This window comes from Pinus tabuliformis, chromosome 7 (genome assembly GCF_031772625.1).
Source record: "Pinus tabuliformis cultivar Carrire ecotype Pingquan chromosome 7, CPIR1, whole genome shotgun sequence".
Classification (NCBI taxonomy): domain Eukaryota; kingdom Viridiplantae; phylum Streptophyta; class Pinopsida; order Pinales; family Pinaceae; genus Pinus; species Pinus tabuliformis.
Window position 1 is genome coordinate 1550378401 of NC_142293.1, and position 18385 is coordinate 1550396785.

An 18385-nucleotide genomic window follows, 5' to 3' on the forward strand; every position below is an offset into this window, starting at 1 on the left:
TAAGATCACATAAAAATTATTTAGACATTAATTGTAATTAATTATACTAAATATAATAAATTTTATCCCACAGGAATTTTTATTATATTTATATAATTAATTAGGATAAAATATTTATAACTTACCCACGGGAATTATGAATTAATAGTTTCATCATAAAGTTCAAAACTAAGATAGAATTTATATTAAATTATAATCATAATATACCCTAAGAATTATGAATTAAGTGAATAATTTGATAAATTCTATTATAAAGAATAACTGAATCTGCTTGAATTGAAAATTTAGCCCACAGGAAATTGTTATGTCATTAGATTCAATTTTAAGCATGGTTTACATTGGTAAAACATGAAATTTTAATTAGGCCTCAAATTTAACATAAGCATGTGATCTTTAATTTTATGCAGTTGTAAAACCTGCAAATTTCTCTTGAATTCGTTGAGATATCCCTGAACTTAAGGGAGATAACTACAAGGTCTAGAAAGAGAGGGTTCTCCTTCATTGGGGTGGATGGACATAGATTATGCTATTAGAAAATATAAACCATCGGCATTCACTAATACCAACACTACAACAGACATCACGCTTTATGAACGATGGAAGAGATCTAATCGCCTAAGCATGATGTTCATTAAGACTAAAATTTCAGCTAGTATTCGTGGTTCTGTTGATCAGCATGAAAAGGTCCGAGACTTGCTGAAAGCCATTGATGATCAATTCGTCACTTCAGACAAGGCACTAGCAAGCACCCTAATCATGAAGTTCTCATCCCTAAGGCTCACCAGTGTGAAAGGTGTACGTGAGCACATCATGTAAATGAGGGACACTGTGGCTCAATTGAAGAAACTCGAGGTTGAAATATTAGAGTCCTTCCTGGTGCACTATATCCTGAACACCATTCCGCACCCATACGAACCTTTCAAAATCTCATACAACACACATAAGTATAAATGGTCAATTAATAAACTCGTGACTATGTGTGTTCAAGAGGAAGAGAGACTGGTGATGGAACTGGGAGAAATTGCAATGCTGGCAACGCATGGAAATGGAAAATCTCAAGCCAATCGGTAAGGGAAAGGTAAAGAACCTCCCCAAGCCGATATCAAGAAGAATTCCAAGTGTTTCATTTGTAAAAATAAGGGACACATGAAGAAGGAATACGCCAAATTTCAGAAATGGCTTGTGGACAAAGGTAATCCAATCTCGTTTTTTTGTTATGAATCTAATATAGTTAATGTCAATATTAACACCTGGTGGATTGATTCTAGATCAACAATTGACATTTCGAATTCCTTGCAGGGATTGCAAAACCTAAGGAAGCTAGTGGGAAGTGAGCAAAGCATCTTATCAGGGAATAAGATGGGCTCGCATGTGGAAGCGAGAGGAACATGCTATTTAACTTTAAATAGTGGCTTTGTTTTAGAATTAGGAAAGACCTTTTATGTTCCAAGTTTTTCTAGAAACTTGATTTCAATTTCAAGAAATGTACCTTTTGAATATTCTTTTAATTTTTCAGAAACATCCTTCAATTTATTTTATAAATCTAATTGTGCTGGGAATGGTATCTTGTCTAATGGTCTTTACTGCATTAATTTACAAAACAATGCCACTTATGATTCAATGCATGTTCACATTGGCACTAAAAGATGTGTTATTAATGAATATTCTTCTAAATTATGGCACCGGAGATTGGGTCATATCTCCATAGAAAGAACTAAAGGATTGGTAAATGAAGGGGTACTTAATACCCTAGGTTTTACTGATTTTGAGACTTGTGTGGACTGCATAAAGGGAAAGCAGACCAACAAGTCAAAGAAAGGTGCCAATAGGAGTTCAGACATATTAGAGATCATACATACTGATATATGTAGTCTAGACATGGACTCACATGGTCAAAGATACTTCATCTCTTTTATAGATGATTACTCACAATATATGTATCTCTACATGCTTCATAAAAAGAGTGAAGCATTAGATTCCTTTAAGAGCTTTAAGGTTGAAGTAGAGAAACAATGCGATAAGCAAATTAAGATCGTGAGATCAGATAGAGGTGGAGAATATTATGGTAGATACACAGAAGATGGACAAGCACCTAGGCCATTTGTAAAATTTCTTCAAGAACATGGGATTGTTGCCCAATACACCATGCCTAGTTCACCCGACCAGAATGGTGTAGCAGAAAGAAGAAACCGAACATTATTGGACATGGTGCAGAGTATGCTTAGCATCTCCAATCTTCCTAAATGCTTGTGGACTGAAGCACTTAGGACGGCAGTGTGTATATTAAACCGAGTTCCAACCAAGGCTGTTCCTAAAACGCCATTTGAATTATGGAAAGATTGGAAACCGAGTTTGCGACATATGCGCATTTGGGGATGCCCATTTGAAGTGAGAATTTATAATCCACAAGAAAAAAAGCTGGACCCAAGGACCATTAGTGGGTATTTCATTGGATATGCTGAAAGGTCTATAGGTTAAAAGAATTTATTGTCCATCTCATAGCACTAGGATTGTGGAATCAAGAAATGCAATGTTTCTTGAAAATGACTTGATTAGTGGGAGCGATCAAACCAGGAACATAGTTTCTGAGAAGGATCATTCAGAATCTCAACCTTCCACCTCAACTGATAGATTTGTCATTGTTCACATCACCCCTCAAGTAAAAACTGGTGTTGAACAACATATTGTTGAAGTTCCACAAACTGCTGACAACATTCCAGTAGATCAGGTAGTTCAAGAGTTGCTAAGAACTTTTGAACAACGAGTTGAACCACATACTTCTCAGGAAGATGATGGTACAACATTAAGAAGATCTACTAGACCAAAGAGATCAACAATTCTTGATGATTATGTTGTGTATCTGCAAGAATCTGACTACAACATTGGAGCCGAAAATGATCCCAAGTCCTTTTCACAAGCCATGAGTTGCAAAGAATCATAATTATGGTACAATGTCATGAAGGAGGAGATGAATTCTATAAAGAATAACGAAGTTTGGGATCTTATTGAGTTGCCTAATGGTGCAAAAGCCATTGGATGTAAATAGGTCTTTAAGACAAAGAAAGACTCATTGGGCAACATTAAGAGATACAAGGCAAGACTTGTTGCTAAGGGATTTACTTAGAAAGAAGGAATCGACTACACAGAGACTTTCTCTCCTGTATCTAAGAAAGATTCATTGCACGTTATTATGGAATTAGTTGCCCATTTTGACTTGGAGTTGCAACAAATGGATGTGAAAATGGCATTTCTCAATGGAGATCTAGAGGAGGCAGTTTACATGAAACAACCTGAAGGATTTCCCTCTAGTGATGGTGAGCATTTGGTTTGAAAGCTCAAGAAATCATTATACGGATTAAAACAAGCATCCTACCAATGGTATTTGAAATTCCATAATATAATTACTTCTTTCGGTTTTGTAGAAAACATTATGGATCAATGTATATACCTGAAGGTCAGTGGGAGTAAAATCTGTTTTCTTGTTTTATATGTGGATGACCTTTTGCTAGCAACCAATGATAAGGGTTTGCTGCATGAGGTGAAACAATTCCTCTCTAAAAGTTTTGATATGAAGGATATGGGTGAGGCATCTTATGTCATTGGCACTAAGATCCATAGAGATGGATTTCAAGGCATCTTGGGTCTATCTCAAGAAACCTATATTAATAAAATTTTAGAGAGATTTCGGATGAAGGATTGTTCACCAAGTATAGCTCCCATTGTGAAGAGTGATAGGTTCAATTTGAATCAATGCCGGAAGAACGACTTTGAAAGGGAAGAAATGAAGAATTTTCCATATGCTTCTGCTGTCGGAAGCCTAATGTATGCTCAAGTCTGCACAAGACCTAACATTGCATTTGTTGTGGGAATGTTGGGACAATATCAGAGTGATCCAGGTTTAGACCATTGGAGAGCTACAAAGAAAGTAATGAGGTACCTTCAAGGAACCAAAAACTACATGCTTATGTATAGACGGACGCACAATTTGGAAGTAATTGGCTACTCAGATTCTGACTTTGGTGGATGTGTTGATTCATGCAAATCAACATCAAGATACATTTTTATGATGGCCAGTGGAGCTGTATCATGGAGGAGTGCCAAGCAGACCTTAATTGCCACTTCCACTATGGAAGCTAAGTTCGTCTCCTGTTTTGAGGCTACTTTACATGGTGTGTGGCTTAAGAGTTTCATTTATGGGCTTAGAATTATGGATTCTATATCTAAGCCATTGAGAATATATTGCAATAATTCAGCTGCTATTTTTATGGCTAAAAACAACAAAAGTGGGAGTCGAAATAAACACATCGACATTAAGTATTTAGCTATAAGGGAACGTGTTAAAGAAAAGAAAGTGGTCATTGAGCACGTCAACACTGAGTTGATGATCGTTGATCCTTTGACTAAGGGAATGCCACCATTTAAATTCAAGGATCATGTAATGAATATGGGACTTGGTTCCATTATGTAGTTTCTCATTGTATGGATAATTTTATTTTAATGAAATTTTTAATTATTGTGATGTTTTCCTCATATTCATGTGCACCTTAATTTGATTTGAGAGAATTCATCTGTGTAGGACCAAGGATAAACATAAGGTTTATTCATTAAGAAATTGTTGCCACATGAATTATAATAAGAATAAATACATAGTAATACATGGAAGATAATACTCGTCATTAAAGGACTTATCGCCATGATTCATGTATCTATTACTTAATACAGATTATCAATGGGTTTTAAGATAAGACATTAAGATTGGAAGTATCGACCAAGTGGAAGAATGTTAAGCTCCCTCTCCCAATGGCTTTCTGGAAACCAACTGCAGTCATTTCCTTAGATTATGGAAACGAACTGCAGTTATTTCCTTAAATTACGGAAATCAACTGCAGTTAATTAATTTCTTGTTGGGAGCTTCTAGAGTGGTCCATTACTCCCTCTGCACTTCTCTACCATGATCTGTGGAACACTTGACACATAGCCAACATAAGCTTAATGGAAGCTTGGATATACATACTTTTGTTTGGTCCCTAAGCTCACTAACTCAATCCCCTTCAGTTTTACACCACCAAATTAGAGTGAGCAGAGCTTGGAGGTGCCAAACGGGATTTGGGAACAATCTGCTGCCTCTATATAATTCTTAAGCCCCGGTCTTCTCCGCTGATTTACTGCCTATGTGTTGTTTTTGGCATTCGATGTATTTTTTGTAGTTTTCTATGTTGCTCTAGCTTGCGTGATTGGCATAGCTGCCTGCTGTTGCCTACCCTGTATTATTGCAATTATGTACGCTATGGCTAATCAGTTTAGCAAAATGGTTGGAGTCTACCAGTACAATGTTTTCATTCATATGGTGGGTTGTTGAGCTTTTGCAAAGGCAGTTGATGCCGGAGGGTTCGAACTGCAGTCGAGCTCAGGGTCTCGTACTGTAAAGAAGGACAGTTATACCAAGTGCGGAGGAAGAAATAAATTTGTGATCTCTGTCAGACTAGAACCTGTGACTTCCAGGAGAGAAGAGCAAGTTTCGTTTTCCAATATCCCATACAGCAGCAAATTTGGGAATGTCAGCAAGCATTAATGGCTGGAGGTATTTCTTTCTGGGTATTAAAGTTTATCTGGAGTTTTTTTAAGTGTTTTATTCCACATTAAAGTATCATTACTAAGCCATTAAAGAATCGTTATTATGCTCTCATTTGTTTTCTTCTTTCCAAATTTTTGTTTAGATATTTCGGTCTTTTCTATTCTTAAATGTTTCCAAAAAAAACACGAATATTTTTTTTTCTTGATTACTCAATCAGTTAGAAATTTCTGATTTCTATGAATGTCTTAATCAGTTAGAAGTTTCTGATTTCCGTGCAAGTCTTAATTGCCCAGTTTTCCCTATGAATATATATCAGCATCTTTTCCGAAGGCAAAGTCTTCAAAGACGATCGGATGGAGAAAGACAAAATCCTTTTCGCCAAAAGAATCGAAGATGAATCAATGAGAAGCTGGCAAGATTTCAGTGGCACCGACACCTCTGCACGTTGACAAATACCAGTGTAAACATCGACGAGATCATGATTACATGGAAATAATTTTGAGAAAGGGAAAAGCAGGTTGAATAGGATTATCAGAATTACCGGCAACTGAGTTATTTGCATTTCACTCCGTTTATTTAGTTATTTCAGGAGAACTTTATTTTGAGATACATGCAAATCAGTAATTGTATAGTCAATCATGATCTTTATCTTAAATTCAGAAAACCAACCAATAGTTGTAATGGTAGGAAAACTGTTTATATCATTAGCGACAGAAGCTATGTATAAATGGGGTGGTGTTGGTTTTTTTTTTTAAATTGATTTTTTTTATTAAATTGTTTTTTTAAATGTTTAAATAAATTTAGAACTTTAAAAAACTTAGCATTTTGAAAAGTTTTTAAAATATTTAGATTGTAAAAATTATTTAATTTAAATATATAAATTTTACATATTATTTATAAATTAAAAAAACAAAATATAAAAAAATAACTAAAATAAAATTTACGACTCAAATGCCATTAAGAAGAAAAATCTAACAATGATTTTGCCAATTTTGACATCCAACTAACGTTGAAAAAAATCTAACCTAAAAAATATCTCAAAACAGCAAAAATAAAACTTTCAATTCAAATGTAATTAAGTAAAATCTAATATGGACGAAAATTTAAGAGGGACTTTGCAGATTTTGACATCCAACCAGCTTTGAAAAATAATCTATCATTCAGAAAAAACCTAAACTTTCTCCGTAGCTGTTTTAAATAAAGTAAATTTACAATCAAGGAAAAATTTAAAATATAATAATGGGACTAGGTTCAGCGGACCCAAAGACCGTACATACCGGTCTTTCACAATATATTTCCATTGTAACATGTTGCAATTTCTATTCAACGTTTAGGGAAAATTAAGCACCATGCAGATAGAAACGGAATCACGTAGGTTGAAATTGGAAATACGCCATTGGTTTTCAAGTGTATTCTAAATTAATTTGAAGTCTGACTTATAATTGGCAATTATTCGAAACCAGATAGGACAGAATACCATATGGGAAATTGAGCACCATGCAGATCGAACAGAATCACGGAGGTTGAAATTAAGAATGGGAAGATATGACATTGGTTTTCAAGCCTATTCTAAATTAAGTTGACGTTCGACCTGTCATGGGCGATTATTCAAAATAAGATAGGACAGAAAACCATATGGAAAATTAAGCACACTGTAGATGGAACGGAGTCAGGGAGGTTGAAATAATGGGAAGATACGCCATTGTTTTTTATTGTAAATTAATCTTAACTTTGACTTGTCATGGGCGATTATTCAAAATACCATGTTCCAAATACAGAACGGTAGCTTTCCATTTTAAAATAGAGAAGGGAAAATGCAAATTAGTGTTATAGGTGGTTTTTTAAGGATAAGGAAGATTAGTGTATTGGACAACTATAATTTTGTTGTTTGTTGTATTATGATTATTTTAGTTTTATTTTAATTTTGGTTTGCCAAGGTGAATTTAAAATGGATGAGGTCGTTTCACTTTAAAAGAAAGTTGTATTTCAGGAAATTTCATCTGTCTTGATATGATTTAATCTTAACTCTTAAACACAAATTAATAAAAATGAATAAAAATAAATTTATCTTTACTACCAAATAAAAATAATAATAATAATATAGAATTTTTATTTGTATTATTTTAATATGAAGTTATTTTTATTTTAAAGATAAACGCTATTTTTATTATTTTATTATCTTTTTTATAAATCACACTACAACATGGATTACATATGGCTTCTAAACACAACAGTTTTACTTTTTTCTTCTCTCAATAAAACAAATTATAAATTATTTTTATAAATATAACCTGATCACCACCATCATAAAATCTATGGAAATTATCATTTATATAAAATTTGTGGAAATTATTATTTATATAAAGGAGTAGTATAATTTATAGACAAAATGGATTTTTTCATGACTATTTTTCCCGTTAATTTTAATCAAAATCCTACATTGATTTTTAAAAAGTTCAGATTAAATTGTTTAATGTGCATAATTAAAGAGCCCCAAGGGTTTTTCAGAGTGCTAACTCCATTTATGCATTCAAAAGTCTATTTTAAAAAACAAAAAATTCTTAAAATTGAAACACAAAATTCAATTTCCATGTACGCATTCATTTATTTATTATACATGCCCCACGCATGGTATTACCTATTCAATTTTGCCTTGACTACCTATTAGTTTACTTTTGACCAAAAAATTTCAGTTTAACATCAGGAATTCAATTATTAATATCTTTATTGTTATTTAAAATTATTTATTTGTAAGGTGATTGGTTGAGATCTTATTATGGATTGCTTAATAACTTCTATTTCTATTAGTTATTATTTTTTTGTTTTATTTATCTTTTTTTTTTTCCTTTTTCTATTATTTCTACTTTCATGATATTTAATTTTTTTCAATTTAAGATGACTTGTTATTATATTAAAAAAATATTTTAATAATTTGAAGATATATATACATATATATATATATATAACACAAATATATTAAAATGCGTATATGTTAATATAAATAATATTAATTATCATTTTTCTTAATTTTTGGTGGTGACTTTCAACAATATAATATTTTATTAGTTATTTTATTTGTGTGATGAAATTTTATGTTTTTATTGTTATTTAATTTTATTAAATTTTATTTAAGCTAAATAACAAGAACTAATAAAAGAACAGAGGACGGAATGAAGAGGACTGTAATGTTTGAGAGCAGGAGAGGAGGACCTTCGTGATCTGAAGGCTTTAAGCTGGATCACTGGGAGGAAGAAGACCAGACCCGGGCAAACATGGAAGAGATATACGACCTGGAACGGGACAGTCAACCGCAGATAAGGAAAAGCGAAAGAGGTAAAGGGAGAATTATGGAAGAAACACGATCAGCAAAGGTGGATATAAGAGATAAGGAAATCAGAGGCCGAGAAGAGGAAGTAGACATGGGATCACCCGCCAGCGAAATAGGACAGGGAAGCAGGGCAAGGGAATACAATGTAGGTGGAGCAGGACGAGGAAGGGGCCGCAGAGGGAGAGGAGGACGTCGTCAAGCCGGTCATCACGAACAGGTGCGCACCAAAACAGCAGGAAACAAACGTGGAAGGAAAATGATGAAACGCCAAGTGCAGTATGCAGAGAGGGCATATAGTAAAGACATGCATGCAAATATCAAGAGGATAATTTAGCATCTGGAGGAGGAGGCGACCCAGGAGCAGTCAGAATCTGAGATGGAGGACTGGGAATATCTATTGCCAGACCCTGGAAACACCAGAGGGCGTATGTCCCTGTACAAACAGGCCCTACATGTGTATTGGGTCATGAAGCGGCTGTTAGCAAAGGCCATGGAACAGGTGGCTATGGAGATGGTTGAATTGGCCCAAGGCATTCCAAATCTAAAGAAAGAGATGAACAACCTTCAGATAACCATTATGATGCAGGATGGCAAGCTTGACGAGATACAACAGCAGCTAAAGAAGCTTACTCAGGAGGCAAAAGAGGAGAAGCACCAGCCGAGCGCAATGGAAGACTGAATTTTCAAGATATGTCTATTATCTCCTTAGTTAGGAAGCTGAACAGCATGCTACCCTCTGTTATCTTTTATAATGCAGTTAGCAAACAGTGTTAGTTTCTTTGAATGGTTAGTATATATAGCATGGATAAACAGACTCAGTAAATTTTGTTTTTGGATGGCTATTAAGAACTTCAGATGGCCAACAGACCCGGTTTCCCTTCGGGGCGGGTTGAGGCCATCGTATGTATGTACTGGTTTTAACTTGTTCTAATATAATTGGTTCCATCTTAGCTCACAAAAAAAAACAAGAACTAACTACTATGTAACTCTTGTTTAAATTATATTTTTTACCTGCGATCACGAGTATATTAAAATATGTATATATTAATATAAATAATATTAATTAATCATATTTTTTTATTTTTGGTGATGATTTTGAACAATATAATATTTTATTAGTTATTTTATTTGTGTGATGAAATTTTATGTTTTTATTATTTTTTAATTTAATTAAATTTTATGTAATCTAAGTAACAAGAACTAACTCTGGTTTAAATTATATTTTTTGCCTGCGATGGTGAAATACTCTACTTCATTCGAATGTGGACCCTTTTTGCAGGCACATTTTTTTCGATTCTGGAACCGCCACCCATTCTTGTGCGTCACCATTGTCGTACTCTTCCATTTTACACTCGAAAACCATAAAGGAATATACGCTACCCACCATTGTCGTGATTCATCTCAACACGCGAAAGCAAAACCTATGCCGCATTTCATCGTCCTACGTTGAATGAAGTTGTTTAAAATGCCATCTCTCAAGTAAATAAATTTTGAGATTTAAATATGTTTGAATTCTTTTAATTTAAAATATTATTATCAAACTGTTTGTAAACTTATTTTAAAAATATTGATTTTTGTTATATATTATAGTTATTTTCTAAAGAGATTAATTATAATTTGGTTTTATGTTAAATGTTATTTTAAAAATATTAGTTTTGATTTATTGATTTAATTTCCTTGTCGCTCAGTAGATTGCGAATTAAAGTAAATTTAAATTGAATTTAAAAATAATATAATTTATAATTTTTATTTTAGGCACCAATTATATTTATTAGGGTTTTGTTTGGTAAATATTATTTTTAATGATAAATATAAATTATAATATATTAATAGTAATTTATCTTGAAAATTTGGAGGAAAAATATAATAAATATTTATTATTATTATTATTGTTGTTTAATAAAAAATAATTATTATTTTCGAATTAATTTCGCATATTTTAACTAATAAACTATTTTTGAATACATCGAGGTTAAAAAAACAAATAAGCACTTGATTATTGCAAATTAAACAATTTAAAAATATAATTTTTAAAAAATTGTACTAGATTTTAAATAAAATTAACCAAAAAAATGTTTCAAATAGAATCATTTCATCTATTAATTAAAACTTAGTTCATTATCTTGATAAAAAAAGTCATAACCTTTAATTATTAATCCATTTATAAAGTAGTGTTTAATTATTGATTTATGTATTTGTAAGCTTTGAATTTCACTTATACATTGAGATGAACATTGTTCAATAAACTTATTACTATGCTAAATTTTGATGGTCCAATTTAACTACCCTACATTAGTATTAGTTATATTAATATTAATTAATTTTAAAAATATTAGTCTATAACTTACTAAACCAATTATTTTCATTTGTTTGATTAAACCAATTATTTTTATTTGTTTGATTTGATAGTGTTAAAGTAGTTTGAAAAATGCGACAACAAATTCTCAATTTGATTTTGCCTTGAACAAATTCTCAGTTGTAGACTTGTCTGGGTGTACAGGTGTTGCATGCAGTGTGATGATCAAACTTGGGAATCATGCAATCAATTTTGGGGAAACTCTTAAATAATAGGGGCCTAATTTCTCAAGGAATTACGCAAGGAAATAGGGGCTCAAGGAGAGGCAAAAATTGACTAAGTCTAGGGCAGACCTTCTTGGTGAGCAGCGAGATAGGTTATTCAATTGTAGCTTGTACTCAGTTGAGCAGAAATTGTAATACATCTCTATTCATCAAATTCATGCAAATAGACAGTGGGGTTTTTAGCAAATTGCTTTCCCTAGGAAAAGAATTGTCTGCATGTGTGTTAGTTCTTTCCCTATGAAAAAAATTGTCTCCATGTGTGTTAGTTATTATTGCATGTCTCAGATTTTTTTTCTAAATTGTGAATTGAATTCCGTAGAGTAGTAGAGTAGGTGTAACAACTCCGGGTTAACATTTCATGTAATAAAGTTAATAAAGGAAAAATAAGACCAAGGTCATGGAATGCTTATTCTAAGCTTAATGTTGGGAAAAATATCCTAGTGGGCATAATTTGTTGTGTTTATGGCTAAGGGGAAATTAAAAAAGACAATGGCAAAGGATTTGAAAAAGAAAGAGGCATTGATTGATATTTTATTTATAAAACTAAAGGAAATTAGGAGAAAAGAGAGGTGAAAGGTCACAAGTTGCATGTGAAGAGGAAAATGAAGGAAAATAAAGTACGAGATGGGAAGATGAGGATTTGAGTTGCGAGTCTTGCTCCAAAGTGAACTTGCGCAAATGAACCAAAAGCCGCGAGGACTAGGAGGCACAGGTAATGCCCTCCATCTAGATCGATGGTCTAGAATAAACCCTAATCGCCTTGTGAATCAATGACAACTGTGAATTCTACCCATACTTCGTATTTCGCAATCAATTAAAAAAAAGATTCTGAAGGGTTCGAGATATATATATATATAGATATATAAATATAACACTCGAAAGTGTAGAGAGTAATATTAGAACATCGCATAAAACCTTAGCGACGTCAGTTTCACAAGTAATTTCTTTTAAGGAGTAATTTTGTGTTAATATGCATAACACTTATATTACTTATAATAAATATATTAGATTTCAATTGTAAAAAAATTCCAAATTAATAAATTTTAATTTTAATATTTTTTTAAATTTTAAAACATTAATATTCATATTCTTCTTATCCCTGCTTAGTATTTATTTCCTTATTTTGATTGTATTAGTGTTTTTTAGTTATTGTAATTTTAGTCGAGTCTTTTTATCAGGTATGTGTAAATGTTTTAATCAAATTCGATTGAAAGGGCTAACTTGATGCTGCTTCTTTTTTTCTTTGTTTTTAAATCAAACTATTCAGAAAAGTATTAATTAAAATTCCGCTGTGTATGTAGGACGATCTCAACACCTTTCTGGTTTGCCTATGAATATATATTAGCATCTTTCCAAATGGAAAGTCTCCACAAACGATCGGATTGCAATAGAGAAAATCCAATGCGCGTTGACAAATATCAGTGTACTATCATGGGTTGGAAAACATCGGCGAGATCATGATTTACTGGGATAACTTCATTTTGAATGATCTTATTACATGGAAATACCTTTGGGAAATGAGGTTGAATCGGATTATCAGAATTACCAGCAATTGAGTTATTTGCAGTTCACTATTAAGAAAAATCTAACAGTCACTTTGCAAATTTTTGACACCCAACAATTGTTGAAAGAAATTTAACATAAACAAAATTCTCAAAACAACCAAAATAAAGGTTTCAATTCAAGTGTAATTAAGTAAAATCTTATAGGGAGAAAAAATTAACAATGACTATGCAGATTTTGATCCAACTAGCTTTGAAAAAGAATCTAACATTTAGAAAAACCTAACCGTGACTTTGCTCCATAAACATTGAACCAAATTTACAATGAAAGAAAAGTTTTAAATAACTCTCTCCGTAGCTGTTTTAAATAAACCAAATTTATAATAAAGAAAAATAAAAAATAACATTTTTCAGTGTTATTTTAAATCAACCAAATGTACTGTTTCCTTGGGCTAAATTGACTTTTTCCTGTCTCGCCCCAAAGTTAATTCCTCAAATATCCCTAATTCAAAGGTACCACTTTGATCTCACTATTACTAACACAATCACGATTGATATAAGTTCATAGGCCTATATGAACGAAATTAATAATTATTATATTTATTCGGTTAAAAAGCAACTATTTTTATTATTAATAACTATATAAATAATAACAACCATTTTATTATCTATTTATATATTTATATTTTTTATATTAATATTATATTATATATTAAAATAATATTAACTTATTTTATAATATTTTATTTTATATTATTTAATGTTAACTTATTTAATATAATTTAAATATTTAATAATAATATTAACTCATAATATTAATAGTAAATGTGGTTGATATAGGTGTAAGGTTTCATTTGTATTTTTGACACAAATCATTAATAATAATAATAAATGTAATTTAAATAAATAATAAATGTAATTTAATAATTACTTATTTCATTAAAAAAAATCAATTTTTAATATTGTTTTTGCAAAAATATAAATATTTTATTTTATTTAATAATGATAATAATAGTTACTAATCATATTGTTAAAAGTAATTTACTAATAATAAATAATAATTAAGGGTTAATTAATTATTATTAAATAATAATTAAAATTAGTGAATAAGAATAATATTAATATTAATTAATTAAATAATAATATTAATAGTTCATTCATTTTTACATACTAATAATAATAATTAATACTTTGTCCCAATGTGACGTTGGACCATGGTTGATCATAGTTGACTGTGGCTGACCATGAATGATTTTCATATTAAGACAATCTTTGCCACAAAGCGACATTTGTACATTGTTGCCTATGATTCACCATGGTTTACCATAGTTGATATTATAAACCCAATGTTGAGATTTTCGGTTTTAACAAATTGGGCAAAATCTCATGTATGTGACAACAATAGGATTTGTTGCTAAATTAGCTCTATTTTGTTGGGAAAGAGTTAATGCATCCTATATTTGTTGTGAGAGGATTTATGAGTCAGTTGGATTCTCTTAGCTATAAAATATATGCCCGTACAGATATTCGGGGGTGGTAGTAGAGAGTATAAGGAAATAATTATTTGTGATCTCCTGATTAATAATAAGATTGCCGATGCCTCTGTTTGGTGGACGTAGCCCAGATTGGTTGGGTGAACCACGTTAAATAATTGTGTCATTTGTGTATGGTTTTTATACTGTATTTGTCTTTTATTTTTGTTGTGCACTGTTAGGCTCTAACAATTGGTATCAGAGGGTGTTGAAAAGTGAGTGCGTGCGTGCGACAGAGTGGCAGGTGGAGTTTTTCCCGAGATTTGGCGATTTGCGCGGTTTCGGGCGAAACAGTCACGCCAATATTAGGCAGTGAACAGATTGGCGCGGGTAATTAAGAAATAGGAGCGCCAATTAGCGTAGATCTGAGCTTCATAATCGTGCCAGAGCTCAATATCCCGATTGGCGTGGATCCGACAGGTTCAGTCGCGCCAATTTCCATACTCTAACCGATTTTGCTTCTGGCATGGATCGTCTGCTGTTGAGGACGTACCAAAACCCCTTAAGCGCGCCAACCGAGGACTGTGTTGGTAAAACTGCAATTTTTTATTTGTTTTTTGATTTATAATTTGCAGTCTGTATAGGCAGGGTGATTTTTTGATAAAGTAAAGGCAGTACAGTAGAAGGCGAAGGCAATTTTTTGTTAGATATTAATTTGATTGATTAACAAGTTGGAATTGGAGATTGTTTTTTGGTTGATACAATATGGCAAAAACTCAGAGTGCTCGTTTTGAAATCGAGAAGTTTAATGGCAAAAACAACTTCGAGATCTGGAAGGTGAAGATGTACGATCTGCTTGTGCAACAAGGCGTGGCGAAGGCGTTGATGGGAAAGTCCAAATAGCCTTACAACATGACAGATGATGAGTGGACCGAGATGGATGAAAGAGCAGTGAGTGCTATTCGGCTGTGTTTGGCGGATGATGTTTTGTTTAATATCGTGTCGGAGAAAACAGCTGCTGGTTTGTGGACGAAGCTTGAGAAGCTGTACATGACAAAATCCTTAACCAATAGGATTCTCCTAAAGCGACAGTTGTACAGTTTGCGAATGAAGGAAGGTACATCGATTACTGATCATTTGAATGTTTTTAATACTCTCCTGGTGCAATTAGAAAGTATAGAAGTAAAATTTGAATCAGAGGATAAAGCTATTACTTTATTGTGCTCGTTGCCCGAGTCATGGGATCATTTTGTTACTTCTATAAGTCTTAGTTCATCAGAAACCCTTGAGTTTGATGATGTAGTTGCATCTTTATTATCTGAAGAAACAAGGAGAAGGTCGAATTTAGATACCTCTACATCAGAAGCAATGATGGTCAGAGGTCGTTCTAAAGAACGACGCTTCAGCAGGCAAAGCGACTCACGGTCAAAGTCGAAAGGGAAGAAGAGTAAGGTAAAGTGTTGGTTTTGTGGCAAATCGGGGCATTTGAAGAAGGACTGTTGGAAGTGATAGCAAACTTCTAAAGAAGATTCTTCGACAGAGAAGAAGGAAGCAAACACGACATATACAGGTTCGGCATCTGGTTCAGGTATGAGTGATGAAGTGTTATCAGTTAATTTGTCAAACCATGATCAATATTGGTTGTTAGATTCTGGTGCATCAAACCACATGTGTATTCATAGAGAATGGTTTAAGATGTATAGATCAATTAATGGTGGATTCATGTACATGGGAAATGATGTCACATGCAACATTGTGGGAATTGGAACTGTTCAGCTTAAAATGTTTGATGGGACAAATAAAATGTTAACTGATGTAAGACATGTACCAGATTTAAGGAAAAATCTAATTTCACTAGGAGCACTTGACACAAACGGATATAAAACTGTAATTCAAGGTGGAGAAATGAAAATTTACAAAGGTATTTTACTAGTAATGAAAGGTAAGAAGGTAGGAAATCTATTTCAGTTAGAAGGAAGAACAGGGTCAGATCATGTTTCTATGGTGTCTGAACATGACAGTAGTTCCATTCACTTATGGCATCAAAGGTTGGGCCATATGAGCGAAAGAGGGTTAAAAATTTTGGCTGATCGCATGTTACTTCCTAATCTAAAGTCTGGAAAGTTAGATTTCTGTAAACATTGTCTATTTGGAAAACAAAGTAAGCAAAAGGTTTAAAACAGGCAAACATACTAGTAAAGGAATACTTGATTATATCCATTCAGATGTTTGGTGTCCAGCCCCTACAACCTCATATGGTGGCTCGTCATATTTTGTATCAATTATTGATGATTTTTCTAGGAAAGTGTGGGTCTACATGTTGAAAAGGAAGTCTGATGTTTTTACAATTTTCAAGCAGTTTAGAGCATTGGTAAAAAACATCACTGGTAGAACTATAAAATGTTGAAGAACTGACAATGGTGGTGAGTTTACTTCCAAGGAGTTTGAAAACTATTGCAAGGATGCAGGGATCGAGAGACATAAGACCACTGTTTATACTCCTCGGCAAAATGGAGTTGCTGAACGCATGAATAGGACTCTTTTAGAGAGAGCAAGGAGTATGTTGAGTAACGTCGGTTTGCAGAAGGAATTGTGGACAGAAGCGGTGGCTACAGCTTGTTATGTGATAAATCGATCACCATCCACAACGATAGGTTGCAAGATTCCTAAAGAGGTATGGAAAGGTCACCCTTGTGATTATTCTAAACTCAGAGTGTTTGGTTGTGATGCATATGCTCTAGTGCCTAAACATCAGCGAACTAAATTAGATCCAAAGTCAAAAAGGTATATCTTTGTTGGATATGGTGATGGAACAAAGGGATATAGGTTGTGGGATCCTATTACTCGCAAGATCATCATCAACAGAGATGTAAAGTTTAATGAGTCCTCTCTTGTACAGTTAGATGTAGATAATAGATTGAAACAGGATGATGTATCTAATTTTCAGCACACTCAGTTTGAAAGCACTTCTAATGATAGTCATGATGACCATAGTTCAGATACTAGTCATGAACAGGTTTCAGAATCAGATCATGAACAGGGTTCAGATGTAGATCATGAACAGGTCTCAGATGCTGATCATGAAGAAATTCCTACAGATGGTAGTCAGCCAATTGTGGAAGCACCAGAAACATCCTTAAGGAGGTCTACAAGAATCAAACGCCCTCCTAAAAGTTATGATGATTATGTTACTTCAGTTGCATTTACCGCTAATGATGATGAACCTATATGCTATCAGGAAGTTGTAGAAGGTTCGAAAAGTGACAAGTGGAAAGCAGCCATGAAGGACGAAATGATGGCCTTAGGTAAGAATGGCACATGGGATCTGGTTGAACTTCCGAAAGACAGGAAAACTGTGGGATGTAAATGGGTTTTCAAGTTGAAACGGGGTGTGAATGATACTAAGGACAGGTACAAAGCGAGTCTGGTCACAAAAGGTTTTTCTCAGAAAGCAGGAATTGACATTCATGAGATTTTTTCACCAGTTGCTAAAATAGTTTCAATTAGAATTGTGTTAGCATTAGTCGCTTTGCTTGATTTAGAATTGCAGCAACTAGATGTTAAAACTGCATTTTTACATGGAGACTTAGATGAGGAAATTTATATGGAACAACCGGAAGGGTTTTTTCAGCATCACAATAAGAAATTTGTCTGTAGGCTCAAGAAATCATTGTATGGCCTGAAGCAGTCGCCTTGGCAATGGTACAAGAAGTTTGATTCTTTCATGTTGAGTCAGAAATATATAAGAAGTGAATATGATCATTGTGTTTATTTTAAGCAATTAAATGATGGCATGTTCATTATCTTAGTGTTATATGTTGACGATATGCTTTTAGCAAGCAAAAGCATAGTGGATATCAACAGGTTAAAGGCTCAAATGGCAAGGACGATTGGTATGAAAGATCTGGGAGCAGCAAGATAGATTTTG